General features: G+C 43.4%; 1 protein-coding gene across 7 annotated transcripts in view; it reads right to left on the bottom strand.

Annotated features, from left to right (window-relative positions):
- The window catches only part of dgkza (diacylglycerol kinase, zeta a), a 922,143-nt gene that overhangs the window by 192,795 nt on the left and 709,840 nt on the right, over window positions 1-19,508 (bottom strand). The window lies entirely within an intron of this gene.

The raw sequence follows: 19,508 nt of genomic DNA, 5'->3' as shown, positions 1-19,508 counted from the left end.
TGTCGATGGGAAGAAATGGCTTCCACTGGCAGGAGGGTCGACACCGAGGACATGCAGATTTTGATACAATTGGTAAAAGAAACGGGGGAGATCAGGACATTTTTTTTGACACTAAGTTTATATGATCTAGAATACAATATGTGCAAGGGAGGTGTAAGCAGATTTAACAATACATTTCCAAAAGGAATTGCATGAATATTTAAAGAGGAAACATTTGCAGAGCTAGTTGAAAAGAGTAGAATGGCCTCCTGCTGTACTGTTACCATTCTCCGATTTTATTCTGGCTAGGACGGGGACTAATTGGGCAACTCTTTCAAAGGGATGGCACAGGTATAATGCCGTGAATGGCTTCTTTCTGTGCTGCACTAATCTAGATTTACTTACGAGTATCCACAGAACAGCCACCAAGGACTAAGAGAGTCTTCCGTGAATGTCTGATAACTCAGCACCGTGTGGCATTTATCTGTCTGTACTATTTGTCAGCTTGACTAGTTTTGATGTGCAATAGAAATTGCAATGGCCGCCTATCAGATCTAATGATATTTTCTGTCTGGACATGGGAATGTGATGTTATTTTCCATACTTGACATGTTTCAATTATACTTAGAATTTTTGTTTCCCAACTTTTTTCACATCATTACGATTCTGCTTGATTGCACCACCTAACCTAGTACAAGGACAATTGGTCACCAAATGTTTGTAAGGATGTTAAGGTACAGTAAGATTCGTCTTATCTCTTGTTCATAGATAAGTTAGTCCAGTTGAATGAATGCAAGATCCTTTTATTTCTTAGAAACACATTTTGGGGGGCAGCAAGATGGTGGTGCAGTGGTTACTACTGCTGCCTCACAGAGCCGAGGTGCCAGGTTCGATCCCGGCTCTGGGTCACTGTCCGTGTGGAGTTTGCATATTAAGAACATAAGAACTAGGAGCAGGAGTAGGCCACCTGGCCTCTCGGGCCTGCTCCGCCATTCAATGAGATCATGGCTGATCTTTTGTGGACTCATCTCCACTTTCCGGCCCGAACACAATAACCCTTAATCCCTTTATTCTTCAAAAAACGATCTATCCTTATCTTTAAAACTTTAATGAAGGAGCCTCAACTACTTCACCGGGCAAGAAATTCCATAGATTCACAATCCTTTGGGTGAAGAAGTTCCTCCTCAACTCAGTCCTAAATCTACTTCCCCTTATTTTGAGGCTATTCCCCCTATTCTCCCCATGTTTGCGTGGGTTTCACCCCCACAAACTAAAGGTGTGCAGGGTCGGTGGATTGGCCACGCTAAATTGCCTCTTAATTGGAAAAATTTATTGGCTACTCTAACTTATTAAAAAACACACATTTTGGTACATTCACACGAAATTAACTGGAAAATGCTTTCTGTGTCTCTTGAAATGTCCTTGAACAAGTAGAAGCAAAAACTTCAAGATAAAAGTGACTTCAGATTTCAAAATTAAAAGTCATTTCAACAAAGGCCTTTGTTAAAATGTTTATTCTCCGACGGCTATAATTTTTTTCTAATCAGTTAGACAGATCACATTCTTAAGGGGACCCTTATCTAGGTTTAGCCCCTTACTTAGTTTCATTGGTTCTAATTCTCGCTGAGGCACCCTTGATCGTTCAGGAAAGTGTTAGTCACTTAACAGGTGATTGGTTAATGAGACATTAATCAATTATCCCAAATTTATTAAGTGTCCCATGACTTATGTCCCGTGTTCAAACTCCCTATGTCACGTCTCTTAGGGGGCAGCACAGTAGCATTGTGGATAGCACAATTGCTTCACAGCTCCAGGGTCCCAGGTTCGATTCCGGCTTGGGTCACTGTCTGTGCGAAGTCTGCACATCCTCCCCATGTGTGCGTGGGTTTCCTCCGGTTGCTCCGGTTTCCTCCCACAGTCCAAAGATGTGCCGGTTAGGTGGATTGGCCATGATAAATTGCCCTTAGTGTCCAAAATTGACCTTAGTGTTGGATGGGGTTACTGGGATATGGGGAGAGGGTGGAGGTGTTGACCTTGGGTAGGGTGCTCTTTCCAAGAGCTGGTGCAGACTTGATGGGCTGAATGGCCTCCTTCTGCACTGTAAATTCTATGATTGTCTGGTCTCAGCTATGATACTGTTTCAATCTTGTCGACTGTACCTTTCATATCAGATCATGTCAGAACTTGTGGTACATTATTTTTAACATTTGAGACAGCTATGGACAGTATTCAAACAATTATAACTTCCTCATATTTCTACAAATTCAGTCATTTTCAAGAATCATTTAAGCTAATATTTTAAAGCCCCCCCCCCCCTCTACAATTGCTGCATCCAACAGGCACTATGCAGTATGATTTTCACTTCGCCACACCTGGTGTAGAATTGGTCCTGCTGATTGGTTGTCCTGTTGTTACTGCTGATTGGCTGTCTGTTTATCGACATAGGAACATAAATATCTCAGAACATAGGAGCAGAAGGTGGGCAATTCAGCCCTTCGAGCCTGCTCCACCATTCATTTAGATCATCGCTGATCTCTTCCTGGTCTCAAAGTCACCTCCCCACCTGTTCCCTATATCCCTTTAACCCTTTTTTAAAAATCAGAAATATATCTATCTCCTTCTTGAAACCATTTAATGAGTCAGATTCCACCGCCCTAGTTCTACCAATTCACCACCCTCTGCAAGTAGTTCCTCCTCATCTCAGTTCTAAATCTATTGCCTCTCAACCTATATCTGTGACCACTCATTCTAGATTGCATTACCAGGGGGAATATTTGGTCTACTTTTACTTTATCAATCCCTTTTAGTATTTTACATACCTTAATCATATCCTCTCTCATCCTTGTAAACTCCAGTGAGTATAAGCCCAAACTGCTTAATAGGTCAACTCTTTCGTCCCCGGAATCAATCTGGTGAACCTCCTCCAAACTGCCTCCAATGCCACCACATCCTTCCTCAAATAAGGAGACCAAAACTGGACCCAATACTCCAGATGTGGTCTCACCAACACCCTATACAATTGCAACAATACTTTGCTACTTTTATACTCCAGTCCTTTTGCAATAAACTATGTTCCTACGTCATTACTGCTGTTTGGCTGTCTGTTTATGAACAATGGGTGATTTTATGTTTATTAAACAGAAATACAGCAAATTACAAGGGTTTTATAATTTGTATATAATGTCTGCAACATGTATGTCTATCTATAGTGTAAGAAAGAGTATGTGTCTATATACAGTATACAAACTGTCCATGTACATCCAATGCAAATAAGTGGGAAACCATATGTTGAGGATGAATTAAGTCACTTGATACTCTTGACAAGAAGCTACATTTGAGGGGAGAGTGGGTGAGGGAATGGATTCTTGAATGCTACTTTCAGATACCTCCAGTCTCTGCATCCTTGAACTTTAGCTTTTTGTTGGAGATACAAGATTGGGGAATTTACCTTCAATTTGAATCAAACTTTTAGTTATCTCTTCTCATGTCTCCTTTCTTATTGAATCGCATTCCTGTGAAGCACCTTGGGATGTTTGCCTTCTTTAACAGTTACATAAACGCAAATTTTAATTGCTCTATATATTGTAAAGGTTGCGCATGTATATATAATGTATGTACGATGCTCTGCTCCTCTGGAACATGCAGTGACACATAACCCAGTGTTGAGTGCAGCTGAAGTCACATGGAACAGTACACTCCAGTTTCAGTCACTGAACACAATCACATTTGCCTTATTGTCTATTCTTGTTCACTTCATTTCTGTCCCAAACCCAAGCATATTATTGCAGACCTTTCTGCACATTACTCTGCAGGTTTTACTCTGCGCTCCAATCTGTGCGCTACACTGTAAACAATGACTCGAGCTTCTATATTGCTCTATATGTAACAAATTCCAGTCATATGCTATTCTGTCTGTAACATCTTCCAGCCTGTATCCTGAGTGCACTGTATCATTTTAGGACATTCATCTTTATGGAGGGAATACTTTTCGTTTTTTTTAAATTTAGAGTACCCAATTACTTTTTCCCCAATTAAGGGCCAATTTAGCATGGCCAATCCACCTAACCTGCACATCTTTGGATTGTGGGGGTGAAATCCATGCAGACATCGGGAGAATGTGCAAACTCCAGATGGACAGTGACCCAGGGCCGGGATTTGAACCCTTGTCCTCAGTGCCTCAGTCCCAGTGCTAACCACTGCATCACATGCCGCCCTGGGGGTTCTTATGTTAATCGGCATTGTGGTATTGCTGCAAAATTAGATACAGCTGACAAAGGGTTAATTCCTAGAGATCCACAAGAAATCAACCAGTTTAGATAGATAGATAGAACAGTACAGCACAGAACAGGCCCTTCGGCCCCGATGTTGTGCCGAGCAATTATCACCCTACTCAAACCCACGTATCCACCCTATACCCGTAACAAAAGGCAATAAGTTTTGGATGAGCTTAAGTTTACACAGGGTGGAAGAAGGGATGCCCGTCAGGCGGTCATTGGAATAGTCAATTTTAGTGGTGACAAAGGCATGGATGAAGCTTTCAGCAGCAGATAGAGTTCAGACAGGGACAGATTTGGGCAACGTTGTGGAGGAGGACGTAGGTGGCCTTTGTGAGGCAGTGGTTGTGTGGTCAGAAGCTCATTCTGGAGTCATAGGGGCATCAAGGTTGTGTACAGTCTGATTCAGTCACAGACAGTTACCAGGGAGAGAAATGGAGTCGCTGGATAGGGAGAGATGATTGTGGCAGATGTTAGTTGTATATTAATTGTGCTTCCCCGTATGCAGAACAAGTAAAGAGACATTACTAAAACTGTAGTGTGGTTTTGTGTGGTGATGTATGCTTATAGCATAAGACTGAGTAAAGTTTGGCTCCAGTAACATCCTTCAACAACAGCCGGGAGCGAAGACAATGGCTTCAGTCGCCTATGGCCATACTAGTCTGAAAACGCCAGATCCCGTCTGATCTCGGAAGCTAAGCAGACTCAGGCCAGGTTTGTACTTGGATGGGAGACAATGGCTTCAGTCATTGCAATAGTTAGTTCACTGACACTTCTGTTCATCTGCGCTGGAAGTCATAAAGCAGAGTGACAAAGCATAGACATTGAAGGGGTCGAGGAGAGCTGGTGGTAAGGTTGAGCTGAGTGTCATCAGGGTGCATGTGGAACCCTTGTGCATTTTTGGATAGTGTTGCTGAGGGGCAACATGTAGATAAGAAAATAATAATAATAATCACTTATTGTCACACGCAGGCTTTAATTAAGTTACTGTGAAAAGCCCCTAGTCGCCACATTCTGGCGCCTGTTCGGGGAGGCTGGAACGGGAATAGAACCCGCGCTGCTGTCTTGTTCTGCATTACAGGCCAGCTGTCTTAGCCAGAAAGGGATAATGAGTAGATCATTGAGCGACAGGAGAGGGAAGAGCACAGGAAGGAAAAAGAAAGCCATTACAGGTGATTATTTGGCTCTGATTAGAGAGACAAGAATTTTTTAAAATGATAAATTTAGAGTGCCCAATTCTTTTTTCCCCTCAATTAAGGGGCAATTTATCAAGGCCAATTCACCTACTATGCACATCTTTTTGGGTTGTGGAGGTGAGGCCCATGCAGACATGGGGAGAATGTGCAAACTCCATACAGACAGCGACTCGGGGCCGGGATCGAACCCGGGTCCTCGGCGCCGTGAGGCAGCAGTGCTAACCACTGCATCACCGTGCTGCCCAGAGACAAGAATGGAACCAGGTAAGAACCATCCCATCAGCTGGATGACAGTAGCGAGGTGTTGGAGGAGGATGTGAGGTCAACAATGTCAGTTGATGCAGCTGATAGATTGAGGAGGAGGATTTACCTTTGTCACAGTCACATAGGATGTGACCTGTGACTTTGATAAAGGCTGTTTCAGTGCTCTGGCAAGGGCAGAATCCTGATTGGAGGGACTCCAAAATAGAACTTTGGGTACAGTTGGGTACAGATTGGGGAGGTGATGACGCGTTCAAGGAATTTGGAATGAAGGGTAGAAAACATGGTGGTGATTTGTGAGGACAATGGGTCGTGTCTCATGGGCAAGCTGAGTTCAGAAGTAGCATGATAGGAGAGAAACAAGGGGAAGATGCAAGTTCTGAGCAAGAGCAGGGAAAACATCAGGAGATGTTTGGCCCAGTGGCTGAGGGGGAAGGTTAGACGTGTCATCTGAGAGTGCCTTTAAGAATTGGATGTTTAAGAAATGTGCCTTTAAGAAATGAAGCTGATCATATTACTGAAGTGATGTCACAGGGGGGAGCTGAGCTCACTTCTGCTTTTTGGGAGTTTTAGTTTCAGTTTTGAAGAAAACTTGGGTGCGGCTGTGAGCTGCATTGCTGGTGATCTCTGCCATGAAGGACTATCTCTCAATCCTTTAGTGAAATTGGAATTGTAAAAAGGTCTCAGTATTGAATATAAATCTAATGTGCTTCTGTTTGAAGGATTTGTTAAGTCTTTTGGATGTGTAAAGGAACAGTTTGCAAGATTGGGTCGTGTTGTATTATTTTTGGGGTTATCTTTGAAGTAAGGGGTGTTAAGAGATCCAATGTTTATTTAAAAGGTTAATTTAAGTTCATGGAATAAACATTGTTTTATTTTAAAAACCACGTGTCCATAATTGTAATACTACACCTGGGGAACAAGCAGAGTGCTTCAAAAGCAACAATCCATTAAAGGTGGGGGTTGGTTGAACTCCATGATACATTTTGGGGTTCTGAAAACACCTCTTCCATAACAGAAGGAACTACAGCTTACATTTGTATAGTGTCTAAAATATCTCACGGTGCTTCACAGGAGCATTATAAAACAAAGTATGACACCGGGCTAAGTTAGGAGATATTAGGTTAGATGACCATGAGTTGGTCAAAGAGATATGCTTTAAGGAGTGTCTTAAAGGAGAAAAATGAGGTGGATAAACCATAGAATCCCTTTAGTGTAGGAGACCATTCAGCCCATCTAGTCTGCACTGACCCTCCTAAAAAGCACTTTATCTGGGCCTACTCCTCCACCCTATCACCATACATTGATCATGGCCAATCCACCTAACCTGCAACTCTTTAGACTGTGGGAGGAAACCGAAGCCCCCGGAGAAAACCCAAGCAGACATGGGAAGAACATGCAAACTCCACACAGTCACCCAAGGCTGGACGCGAACTTGGATCCCTGGTGCTGTGAGGCAGCCATGCTAATCACTGTGCGACCGTGCTAGAGATAGCGGAGAGATTGGGAATTCTATTCCAGAGCCTGCAACCTACTCCCAGCAAGCAAAGGTAGAGCAATTAAAATTGGGGGTATGCAAGAGGCCAGAATGAAAGGAGTGCAGATGGGGATAGATTAGATTAGAGATAAGGAGAGGCAAGTCCATGGAGGGATTTGAAAACAAGGATCGAGAACGTTAAAATCAAGATGGTGCTCTGATCGGAAGTCAATGCATGTCAGGTCGATGGGGAATTACATTTTCAGCAACTTAAGACAAAGGCAGGAGAGTATTGGATGATCTCAAGTTTATGTAGGGTACAATTTGGGAGAACAGCCAAAAGTGCAATTGAATACTTGAGTCTGGAGATAAAAAAGGCACAAATGAGGGTTTCAGCAGCAGGCAATGTGAGATGGAGATAAAGTCAGACAATGTTGCAGAAATGGAAATAGGTAGGCTTAGTGGGGGCACAAATATAAGGTTGGAAGCTCATTTCGGGACCAAATGTGACACCAAGTTTGTGAACGGACTGGAAATGAAGAGAGGCAGCAGAAACAATGGTCTCAATCTTTGTGACAAAGAGGTTCAAGAGCTCCTTGCACCCATTGTCAGAGATAAAGTTAGAGGAGGCTAAGGAGAAGGGTTTAAGAGGATATTATGAGGTGAAGAAAGCCTGAGTTTGAATGCCAGAACAAACAGCAAACAGGTTTGGCGGAAGAGAGAAGAACCTAATAGTCCTTAAAGCTTTCCAGTCAAGCAGCAAATCAGTCCTCTGCTACACACATGCAAGTCTGTGCCACTAAGACCTGAGGGTAGCGATGAATATGGTACCGAGGGGAATGAGTAAGGCTGTTATAGATAATCAGGGATAAACAAGGTGGGGCCATGAAAAGAAAGGTCTCTCTCTGCTCATGTTTTGAACCCTTTATATATTGGTTAGAAAAATGTTGAAGATGGAATCAAGATTCTTTACTGGACGAGACAGTTAGAGACAGAGATCTCATAAAGAAAGCTCCTGGAACAGGTCCAGGGTTGGTATTCATACTACAGATCAATACTATCTTTTATCTTCCTGTGAATCACCACGATGATGATACCACAGTCGATCTTCACAGTTTGAGATGAATATATAGCCTCAGTGTTATTGGTACTGTAATTATCACTGGCACTGACTTATCACACTGCTAATATATTATGATTTCCTGTGATCTCTGGAGAGTAAGCAAAAACTGTAATTTAATATTCAGAATGAGATGATGTCTACAAACCACTCAAACTTAGAATCATAGAATCCCTACAGTGCAGGAGGAGATTAGACCCATTGGGTCCGCACCAACCCTCTGAAAGAGCACTCCACCCAAGCTCACTACCCGCCCGATCCCAATAACTGCTTAACCTAACCTACACATCTTTTTTGAACACCAAGGGGCAATTTAGCATGGCCAATCCACCTAACCTGCACATCTTTGGACTGTGGGAGGAAACCAGAGCACCCGGAGGAAACCAACGCAGACACACGGAGAACGTGCAAACTCCACACAGGCACTGCGCAAGGCCAGAATTGAACCCGGGTCCTGGTGTTGTGAGGCAGCAGTGCTACCACCGTGCCACCCTTGGCCTACTTGAGTTCATTGATTAAACTGTTAATGCTATTATTCTCTCTCAACCATCTGGAATCATGTAAGCTTGGTGTTGCTGTTGTGTGCAGAAGTTATTTTCAACATTAATCTTATAATAGATCCTTCCCTGGGTTTCTTTGAACCATTCAAGGCCTAATAAGAAAATAAGAACTAGGAGCAGGAGTAGGCCATCTGGCCCCTCGAGCCTGCTCCGCCATTCAATGAGATCATGGCTGATCTTTTGTGGACTCAGCTCAACCTTCCCGAACACCATGACCCTTAATTCTTCAAAAAACTATTTATCTTTACCTTAAAAACATTTAATGAAGGAGCCTCAACTGCTTCACTGGCCAAGGAATTCCATAGATTCACAACCCTTTGGGTGAAGAAGTTCCTCCTAAACTCAGTCCTAAATCTACTTCCCCTTATTTTGAGGCTATGCCCCCTAGTTCTGCTGTCACCTGCCAGTGGAAACAACCTGCCCGCATCTATCCTATCTATTCCCTTCATAATTTTAAATGTTTCTATAAGATCCCCCCTCATCCTTCTAAATTCCAATGAGTACAGTCCCAGTCTACTCAACCTCTCCTCGTAATCCAACCCCTTCAGGTCTGGGATTAACCTAGTGAATCTCCTCTGCACACCCTCCAGTGCCAGTCCTTTCTCAAGTAAGGAGACCAAAACTGAACACAATACTCCAGGTGTGGCCTCACTAACACCGTATACAATTGCAACATAACCTCCCTAGTCTTAAACTCCATCCCTCTAGCAATGAAGGACAAAATTCCATTTGCCTTCTTAATCACCTGTTGCACCTGTAAACCAACTTTCCGTGACTCATGCACTAGCACACCCAGGTCTCTCTGCACAGCAGCATGCTTTAATATTTTATCGCTTAAATAATAATCTCGTTTGCTGTTATTCCTACCAAAATGGATAACCTCACATTTGTCAACATTGTATTCCATCTGCCAGACCCTAGCCCATTCACTTAACCTATCTAAATCCCTCTGCAGACTTCCAGTATTCTCTGCACTTTTCGCTTTACCACTCATCTTAGTGTCATCTGCAAACTTGGACATTGCCTTTGGTCCCCAACTCCAAATCATCTATGCAAATTGTGAACAATTGTGGGCCCAACACGGATCCCTGAGGGACACCACTAGCTGCTGATTGCCAACCAGAGAAACACCCACTAATCCCCACTGTTCGCTTTCTATTAATTAACGAATCCTCTATCCATGCTACTACTTTACCCTTAATGCCATGCATCTTTATCTTATGCAGCAACCTTTTTGCGTGGCACCTTGTCAAAGGCTTTCTGGAAATCCAGATGTACCACATCCATTGGCTCCCCGTTATCTACCGCACTGATAATATCCTCAAAAAATTCCACTAAATTAGTTAGGCACGACCTGCCCTTTATGAACCCATGCTGCGTCTGCCCAATGGGACAATAATGATACTGTACATAAAACAGACGCACTTTTTCAGTCTATTAAACCAAGGTGTTCCATGGATGTGGGTGGGGTACGAGAGCTGCTATCCAATAGAGTACTGTAAAAGGCTTCACAGGCAGAGGCTGGTGATGAGGTTTAGCCTGAGACGACGGTTGCCATGGCAAACAATGTAAAGGAAGTGTACACTTTGAAAGAATAATTAGTGGGAAATGAAATAGTGTTCTGGATAGCCCCACAGAATGCTGCTCCTCCTTCCCTCAGTTGCTGTTATGAATTCATCATTAGGCAGGCAGCCTAATACCCAGCTCACTCACCATCCAGCAACTTTATTCCTAGGCAGATTTTCAGTTCCGCACTAACCGGAGAGACATGCTTTATCCAGAAGCTATTTTTATAACACCGTGCGCCTTGTTGGAGATGCGATCTTTGAGACGAGACATGAAGCCGCAGTCCCACCTGTGGCAGTAAAGATTCGATGGGTCTAATCAAAGAAGAGCAGGCCCGTTCTCCCCAGTGTTCAGGCCAACATTAATAAAAACAAATTTGTGCTCTTACTGCTGTTTTGGGGACTTCCTGTGAGCAGATTGGCTGCCATGTTCCCATGCAGTACAACAGCGGGTGCACTTCAAAAGTACTTCATTGGTGAGAAGGTGGTTTGGGTGTCCTGAAGATATTTACGCCATTATATAGTTCTAAGTTCATTCACTCGACCCCACATGGATCCTTTCCCTTGTGCTTCACTTGTATTCGCTCCCTCTTTCCCTCATCACTCCTTTGCACGCCCTTCCCAATATCTCCCCGACTTGCCCTCCCTTTGATTTCTCTTCCCCCCTTTGCTCCTTCTTTGCATTCTCCTTTCCCTCTCACTCCTTTTGTACTTTCTTTTTCCTTGCCTGTGAATTACAGGCGGAACTATTTCTCATGAACAACACAGAACAAAGACTGGTGTCAAAGACTGCCTCTTCACACTATATAGTGTACTTCCACAGGTGCACGTGAACCAATACAGAAGCTGATGTCGATGAATTGTATCTTTACATTTTGCAGTGATTACAAAACTCTCCTTTAATCTCAGAGCTGTCAGGATACCAGAAACTAGTCTAACCTTGCTCACATTTACTCTTGTATCTGGACATGAGGAGTTATGTTTAACTTAAGCTAGTTTGTGTAAATGGCACTGCGATACCTTGATTGGTTTAACTCACTTGGCTAGACAATTGGTTCCTGATGCAGAGCAAGGCAAGCAGCGAGCTCTGAATTCCCGTACCAGCTGAGGTTATTCATGAAGGCCCTGCCTTCTCAAACTTGTCCCTTGCCTGAGGTGTGGTGATCCTCAGGTTAAATCACCACCAGTCAGTTCTCCCCTCACAGGGGAAAGCAGCCTATGGTCATCTGGGATTATGGTGACTTTCTTTACCTTCCCTTACCTTGATTGGTACATATTAACTGGCATGTCAACAGCTCTGATCGGTGGATCATCAGCGCAATCAATGATTAGTACAGTACAAAGAGCTAACATATATCCTGGGTAACGAGAATTAAACTCTCGAGCCTGGTTCTACTGTATGACTACTGCGTCTCAGATAATCATGCCGTTCACATCAAAATGTAAAGATACAATTCATCGACATCAGCTTTTGTATTGGTTCACGTGCACCTGTGGAAGTACACTATAAGCTCGGTATACCAGCATAGTATCATTATATATTGAAGATGGTCTTATAAGGCATGATCTGATATTTGAGACTATCACAGTCCCTCTTTTAGTCACTTGTTCTATATTGCGGATCTATCATTTATGTCATTGATCAGTTTATGGATTATCCGCTCCCATCTTTTAGACCAGGTTACTCAACCACCATCCAGCACTTGGTATTGACCAACCAGCGGAAGCACCATCGGCTGTCATTCCAGTAACAGATTTTAACTCCTAATCTGACACAAGTAACCCAGCACAGCAGAGGTACTATAAACGGTACATGTTTTAGAATCTCTCTGCAGAGTACAACTTACTGGACAGCAGGGTCTCACCATGTGCTGGAGCTCGGAACCTTTCTCTGATTGCTGATGCAAATGTTCAGCATGTCATGAAAACCCAAAGAATATTGAAGGGAAGGGTGGTTGACCTCACTCGGCTCTTGTCTCCTTGGTGCACACTGAGATTGGCAGGGGATCGCATATTGCATATCTTCCTCCCCCTCCAGCCAACAATAGACGTGGCCCAAGATATCCGAGAGAATAATCTTATTTTAATATAAATTTAGAGTATCCAATTCTTTTTTTTTCCAATTAAGAGGCAATTTAGCCTGGCCAATCCACCTACCCTGCACATCATTTGGGTCGTGGGGGTGAAACCCACGCAAACACGGGAAGAACGTGCAAGCTCCACACGGACAGTAACCCGAGGCCGGGATCGAATCTGGCTCCTCAGCGCCGTGAGGCAGCAGTGCTAACCATTGCGCCACCGTACTGCCGTGTCCAAGAGAATAACCTGATCGAGTGTGTAGAATCAAAACAGAAGAATGGTCATTTGGTACCAATAATAGATCCCAAACGTTGGCTGGGACCTGTTGAACTGCACCTCAGACTGGAACACTCCCTTTCGGTGAAAGTAGGAAATTGGGAAGAAAAGCAAATTGGAGATGGAATGACCCAACATGTTGGTTTGTGACTTGGAAGCTAATGGGAATAAAAGGGGAATGTAAATTCTAAGTTAGGAAGATATTTTATAGGCCTTTAAAGCAAAATTCCTCTTAACCATGCTGACATTAGTAGCCAGATGGTATGGTAGTGTGCAGTATTGTTTTCCTTTGGGTACAACAGGGACAGGGATGCTTTCAGAACTGAAGCCATGCAAACATGGGGAAAAATGGCTGTATGGAGAGAAAGCGTTTTAAATTGCTTGTACATTCTCAATTAAAAGAAATCTTATTTTTATTCGACATAAATTGTTAATGCTCTTGAGGAATTTTAGTGTGATTTTTGTGATTAAGGTAAGTGCCCACTGGGCATTCTTCCCAGCTACATAAATCTTTGGTGAGAAAAATTAATTATAGACTGTATTCACAGCAAACCTACACAATCTGATTGTAAGATTGACAAATCCCAGTCTCAGAAAGCATTAGCATTGCTTTCAAATACACACATGGCTGCTTTAAGCTATTCCTGCTGGGTCCTTTTATCTGCCTTCGGGATCATTCGCTTCTGATAGCACCACAACTCAAGGGCTGTTTTTACTGTTGCTAGGGATGTGGGTAGCTATTTGTTGGAGTGCATCGATGTCTGTTGAGGGCACTGGTTTCCTGTCTACTTGAGCTGCTGAATATTCGCAGGCTTCAGGAAGATGCCTCTGAAGGATCAGATTTTAAACTTGCCAAGATAACTGCATGGTAATGGCCTCAGAATCATGTTGGTAACCTTCCTGCCCTGTTAACCCTGACAATCAGTCCACTGTGATTCTCACAAAGGCCTCCCACAACACCTAATCTAGGTTGGCACTCCAGTGTAGTACTGACAGGATGCCGCACTGTCAGGCATGCTGTCTTTGAGCTGAGATGTCAGACTGAGATCCTGACATTTTGGTATTCATTGCTAATGGAACAAAGTGTAAAAGTAGGGAGACCACACCTGGAGTACTGCGCACAGTTTTGATCCCCTTACTTGAGGAAGGACGTAAATGCATTGGAGGCAGTTCAGAGAAGGTTCACTAGATTGATTCCAGGGAGTTAAAAACTTGTTTTATGATGAGAGACAGCAGTTTAGGCTGAGACCCTCGGGAGTTTACAAGAATGAGGGGAAATCTAATTGAGATATACAAGATGCTGAAGGGGATTGACAGGGTAGACGTAGAGCGGATGTTTCGCCTTGTTGGACATTCTACAAGAGAAGCCATAGTTTTAGGGTAAGGGGCGGCAGATTTAAAACAGAAATTAGGAATTACTTTACTCAATGGGTCATGAATCTGTGGAATTCTCTATCCCAGAGTGCAGTGGATACCGGAAAACTAAACAAGTTTGAGGAGGAGATAGATAGGTTTTTAACTAGTAGTGGGATGAAGGGTTATGGGGAGCAGGTAGGAAGGTGGAGATGAGGCAGAGATTAGATCAGCCATGATTATATTGAATGGCAGAGCAGGCTCGAGGGCTTGAATTGCCCACTCCTGCTCCTAGTTCTTATGTCCTGATGACTACCCCCTCAAGTGGATGTAAAAGTTCTCTCCGGAGTTCTTGCCAAGATTTACCCCTTAATCAACGTCACAGAAACAGATTTGCTTATCATTATCACACAGCTGGAGTTTGCTATGTACAAATTGGTTGCAATGTATCCTGTGTTCCAACAGTGACCTCATTTCATGAGCTGTAAAATTATACGGTTGTGAAAGCTGTTATATAAATCCCAATCTCTTTTTCCTTGTTTTAAAAAAAAAAGTCAGTGTCCAACAGCACATTTAGAACCGTGGTTGTCATTTTGGGATTGAATTGGTTGGAACATGTGCTATACACTCCCTGACTAGGCCCATTGGCGATCTACCTGAAGATGCCCAGGATGGAGAATGTTTCTATTATTTTTGCGGGATGTGGATGAGCAGCAGTGCTCTTTTTCAGCTCCACGAACCTATTATGGGCCCATCAACTAATTGGTTATGCAAGTTCTTAACGTTTTGATTTAACTGGCTTCAACTCTTCATTAGGTTCGCAGCTGGAGAAATCCAGAAAAATATATGAATGGTTCAATTGCTGATAATAGATTGAGAAATTTCAACCTGTGAATCTCTCCCATGTTGCAGCCACCATGAATGATGTCAAAACAGCGAAAATGAAAGTAGGCATACATACAATGGGCACAGATCATGTAAGGCGAAAGCTACATTTCACAACCATGGGCTCAGGTATTTGGTGTGAGCACGTGAAGCTTCTCAGCATTTCTCAATTCCTCACCTCAGACAAGAGCTCACAATTCTCTGAGGTCTTGAATGTGGGAATGCAATTTGGAGGTTGAATATGGAGCTTTGTTTCTGATGCTCTTCCTGAAGAGATGTGGGGTCAATTGAAAATTTCAAAGTGGGATAGATTTTTAGTATTTTATGTACCGATCAGATGCCCTCTCATCCTTCAATCCAGCGAGTATAAACCCAAACTGTTTAATCTCTCCTCATATGTCAACTCTTTCATCCCCGGAATCAATCTGCTGAACCTCCTCTGAACTTCCTCCAATGCCACCACATCCTTCCTCAAATAAGGAGACCAGAACTGAACTCATTACTCCAGATGTAGTCTCACCAACACCCTATGTAATTACAACAACGCTTCTCTACTTTTATACTCCAGCCCTTTTGCAATAAGTGCAAACATTCCATTTGCCTTTTTAATTACATGCTGCACCTTCATACTGACTTTCTGCGATTCATGAACAAAGACACGCAAATCCCTCTGCCCAGATGCATTTTGAATTTGCTTTTCATTTAGATAATAATTTACCTTTATTTTTTTTTCCAGCCAAAGTGGATAACCTCTCACTTATCTACATTCAACTCCATCTGTCAAATTTTGGCCCAATATCCTAGCCTATCTATATCCGTATGTAAATTTTTTTTCTCCTCTTCACTGCCTGCTTTCCCACTGTTTTAGTACCATCCGCAAATTCTGCTGTTATACTCGGTCCCTGCTTGCAGATCATTTATATAGATTATAAACAGTGGCGGTCAGAGGACTGAACCCTGCAATACCCCGCTAATTACAGTTCATCAGCCAGAAAAGGACCCATTTATCCTGACCTTCTGCTTTCTGTCAGTCAGCCAATCCTTAATCCAATCCTGTACTTTACCCCCGATCCCCTGTGATCTCACCTTCTGGATCAGTCTAGATATACCACGTCCACAGATTCCTCATTATCCACCTTGCTGGTTATGTCCTCAAAGAACTTGAGCAAGTTTGTCAAGCATGACTTACCCTTTATAAAACCTTGCTGACAATGGTGGATTGAGCTTTATCTTTCCAAATGTTCAGTTATCTCCTCCTTAATGATTAATTCCCGCAACTTCCCCACCACAGATATCAAGCTAACCTGGTGTTTACTTTCCAACTTTTTGCCTCTCTCCCTTTTTGAACAGTGTTGTCATATTAGAGTGTTTCCAATCCACCAGGACCCTTCCAGAATCCAGGGAATTATTAAATATCATAACCAATGCAGCCACTATCTCTGCTGTCACCTCCCCTAATACACTAGGGTGAAGGCCATCAGGTCGCGAAAACTTATCTGTCTTTAGTCCCATTAGTTTATTAAATACCATCTCCCTAGTGATGGTTATTGCACCAAGTTCTTCTGCATTAACTGTAGTTTTTGGAAAACTCTGTTATCTTTTACCGTGAATACAGAGGCAAATTATTGGTTCAGTGCCTCTGTGTTCCCCACTATTACCTCACCAGTATCATCCTTTAAAGGGCCAACATTACTTTAGTTATTCTCTTCTTCTAACCACCATGCTACCCTGCTGCCCCAATCACAGCACCATAGAATTTACAGTGCAGAAGGAGGCCATTCGGCCCATCGAGTCTGCACCGTTCCAATCCAAGGGCTGGTGCAGACTCGATGGGCCGAATGGCCTCCTTCTGCACTGTAAATTCTATGGTGCTGTGATTGGGGCAGCAGGGTAGCACGGTGGTTAGCATAAATGCTTCACAGCTCCAGGGTCCCAGGTTCGATTCCCGGCTGGGTCACTGTCTGTGTGGAGTCTGCACGTCCTCCCCCTGTGTGCGTGGGTTTCCTCCGGGTGCTCCGGTTTCCTCCCACAGTCCAAAGATGTGCGGGTTAGGTGGATTGGCCATGCTAAATTGCCCGTAGTGTCCTAATAAATGTAAGGTTAAGGGGGGGGGTTGTTGGGTTAGGGGTATAGGGTGGATATGTGGGTTTGAGTAGGGTGATCATGGCTCGGCACAACATTGAGGGCCGAAGGGCCTGTTCTGTGCTGTACTGTTCTATGTTCTATGTTCTATATTTATAGAAGCTTTTGGTACCAATGTTTTTGCTTCCTGACAGCTTCCTTTCATTGTTGACCCTAGCTCTTTTGATTTTATTGTTCGTACCTTTTGCTGAGCCTTAAAGCTCTCCCAATCCTCCAGCATATCACTAGCTTTTGCAGTATGGTATGCTCTCATTTTCTGCCTTTATGTTTTCCTCGACTTTCTTGTTTAGCCATGGAACATTTTTCTCCCTTTTACAATTCCTCTTCCTCTCAGGAATACACTTTAATTGAAAGGTATTTGACATCTCCCTGAACATCCGCTATTTGTTCCTCAACTGTCCTACCGCAATTATTTGTGCTCAGTCTACTTGGGTCAACTCTTTCCTCAGGCCTGAATAATGACAGCTACCCACCCAATGCTAAGTCTCTAGTATGGCACTGTTCAATCTGAATTTGAGATTCTAGCTTGCTGTGAGGATTCCAAGAGGATCCTTAACGACAGGACTATTTATCAACCCTCCTTCGTTACATAATACTCATCTAACATAGCCTGCTCCCTGGTTAGCTCCATAACATTTTGCTCTTAGAATCAATCCCTCATAAACTCTTTGAAATCTCCCTTGAGGCTACCCATGCCAATTTGTTTAGTCCAGTCAATATGCATGTTAAAATCACCCATGATTACCGCTGTGCCCTCCTTACAAGCCCTTATTTTTTCTTGGTTTATACTATGTCCCACTTTGGAAGTATTGTTCTGGGGCCTGAAAAGTACTCCAACCAAGGAGTGTTTTCCTTTGTTTCTTATTTCCAGCCATTTTGATTCAACATTTTGGCCCTTCGTGCCAGTATCATTTCTTAATACAGTCCTGATGTCATCTTTAACCAATAAAGGAACTCCACCTCCTGTACCATCCTGCCCATCCTTTAGGAATACCGAGTACCCTTGGACATTCAACTCCCAATCCCGGTTGTCCTGCAATCATGTTTCAGTGATCCCCACCAAATCATACCCATTTATCTCTATTTGTGCCATCAGCTCATTGACCTTATTCCGAATACTTTGTGCATTTAGGTACAGGGTTTTAAAATATATCCTACTGATTTGTCTTCCCCTGCAGGATTTTCTTGCGCACTACGCTTTTCACACATTGGTGGTCCATATAGATGTCCATGGAAGGGATAAGCTTGGTGGGCCTTAGTACTTACAGAGCAAAATTCAAAAATGGTTGATCATTTCCAGTTTTTTGTCCTAACAAATTCCTGGGCATGGAAGGATTGATACATGTTGCCACCAGGTTACCATTTGCAATAAGTATAGTTCAAAATGTTCAGGCCAGACCAGCAGGAACATAGGTGCTCGCTGTGGCTTAGTGGGGGATACTTTCAGGTGAGATGTTAAATTGAGGCCCCACTTAGATCTGTCAGGTGGATGTGGAAGATCCCAAAGCATAATTTTGAGAGCAGGAGAGTTCTCATTGCTGCCCTGGCCAGTTTTTATCCCTTAACCGACAGCACTTTAAACAGATTGTCTGATCAATATCACATCACTGTTTGTGGGATCTGGTATGGAAATGAGCTGCTCTATTTTCTGACATTACAATAGTGAATGTATTTCAGAAATAAAGTACTTAATCCTTTGGGATGTCCTGCGGTTGCCAACAACATTGTGGCCCCACAACATCCAGTCTCCTGCTTATCGGAGGATGCGCTACGAGGCCGCTTGGAAGTCGCAACACGAGATTCTGCAGGAATTGTCCAGCAACTTCCAGTGGACAATTCCCCGGACCCTCCGAAAAAATCTCCAACTCTGAGTTTAAGTCAGAACCTTCAGAAGGTGCTCATTGATAACTCTGTCAGCTATCCAGGAAATATTAGGGAGAACGTCTAATACCTGGGTAACGAGACAACTACTCCCCCCCTCACCAGTCCCCACTTATCCCCCTCTACCTACCCTTCCATCCTACCCACTCTACAACCCAGCTAGCGCCCTACCCACTTACCCTCACTCACGTTCATTCACTAATGCACTGAAAGACTACTTAGATGTCCCAAAGGAATTCAACGTATCGGTGAATGAAGACTAGGGCAGCACGGTAGCACAAGTGGATAGCACTGTGGCTTCACAGCGCCAGGGTCCCAGGTTCGATTCCCTGCTGGGTCACTGTCTGTGTGGAGTCGGCACGTTCTCCCTGTGTCTGAGTGGGTTTCCTCCGGGTGCTCCGGTTTCCTCCCACAGTCCAAAGACCTGCAGGTTAGGTGGATTGGCCATTTTTTAGAGTAT

Source organism: Scyliorhinus canicula, chromosome 9, assembly GCF_902713615.1.
Source record: "Scyliorhinus canicula chromosome 9, sScyCan1.1, whole genome shotgun sequence".
Taxonomy (NCBI): domain Eukaryota; kingdom Metazoa; phylum Chordata; class Chondrichthyes; order Carcharhiniformes; family Scyliorhinidae; genus Scyliorhinus; species Scyliorhinus canicula.
The sequence above is the reverse complement of the archived record's forward strand: the minus strand, read 5'-3'. Positions and strand labels throughout refer to the sequence as shown.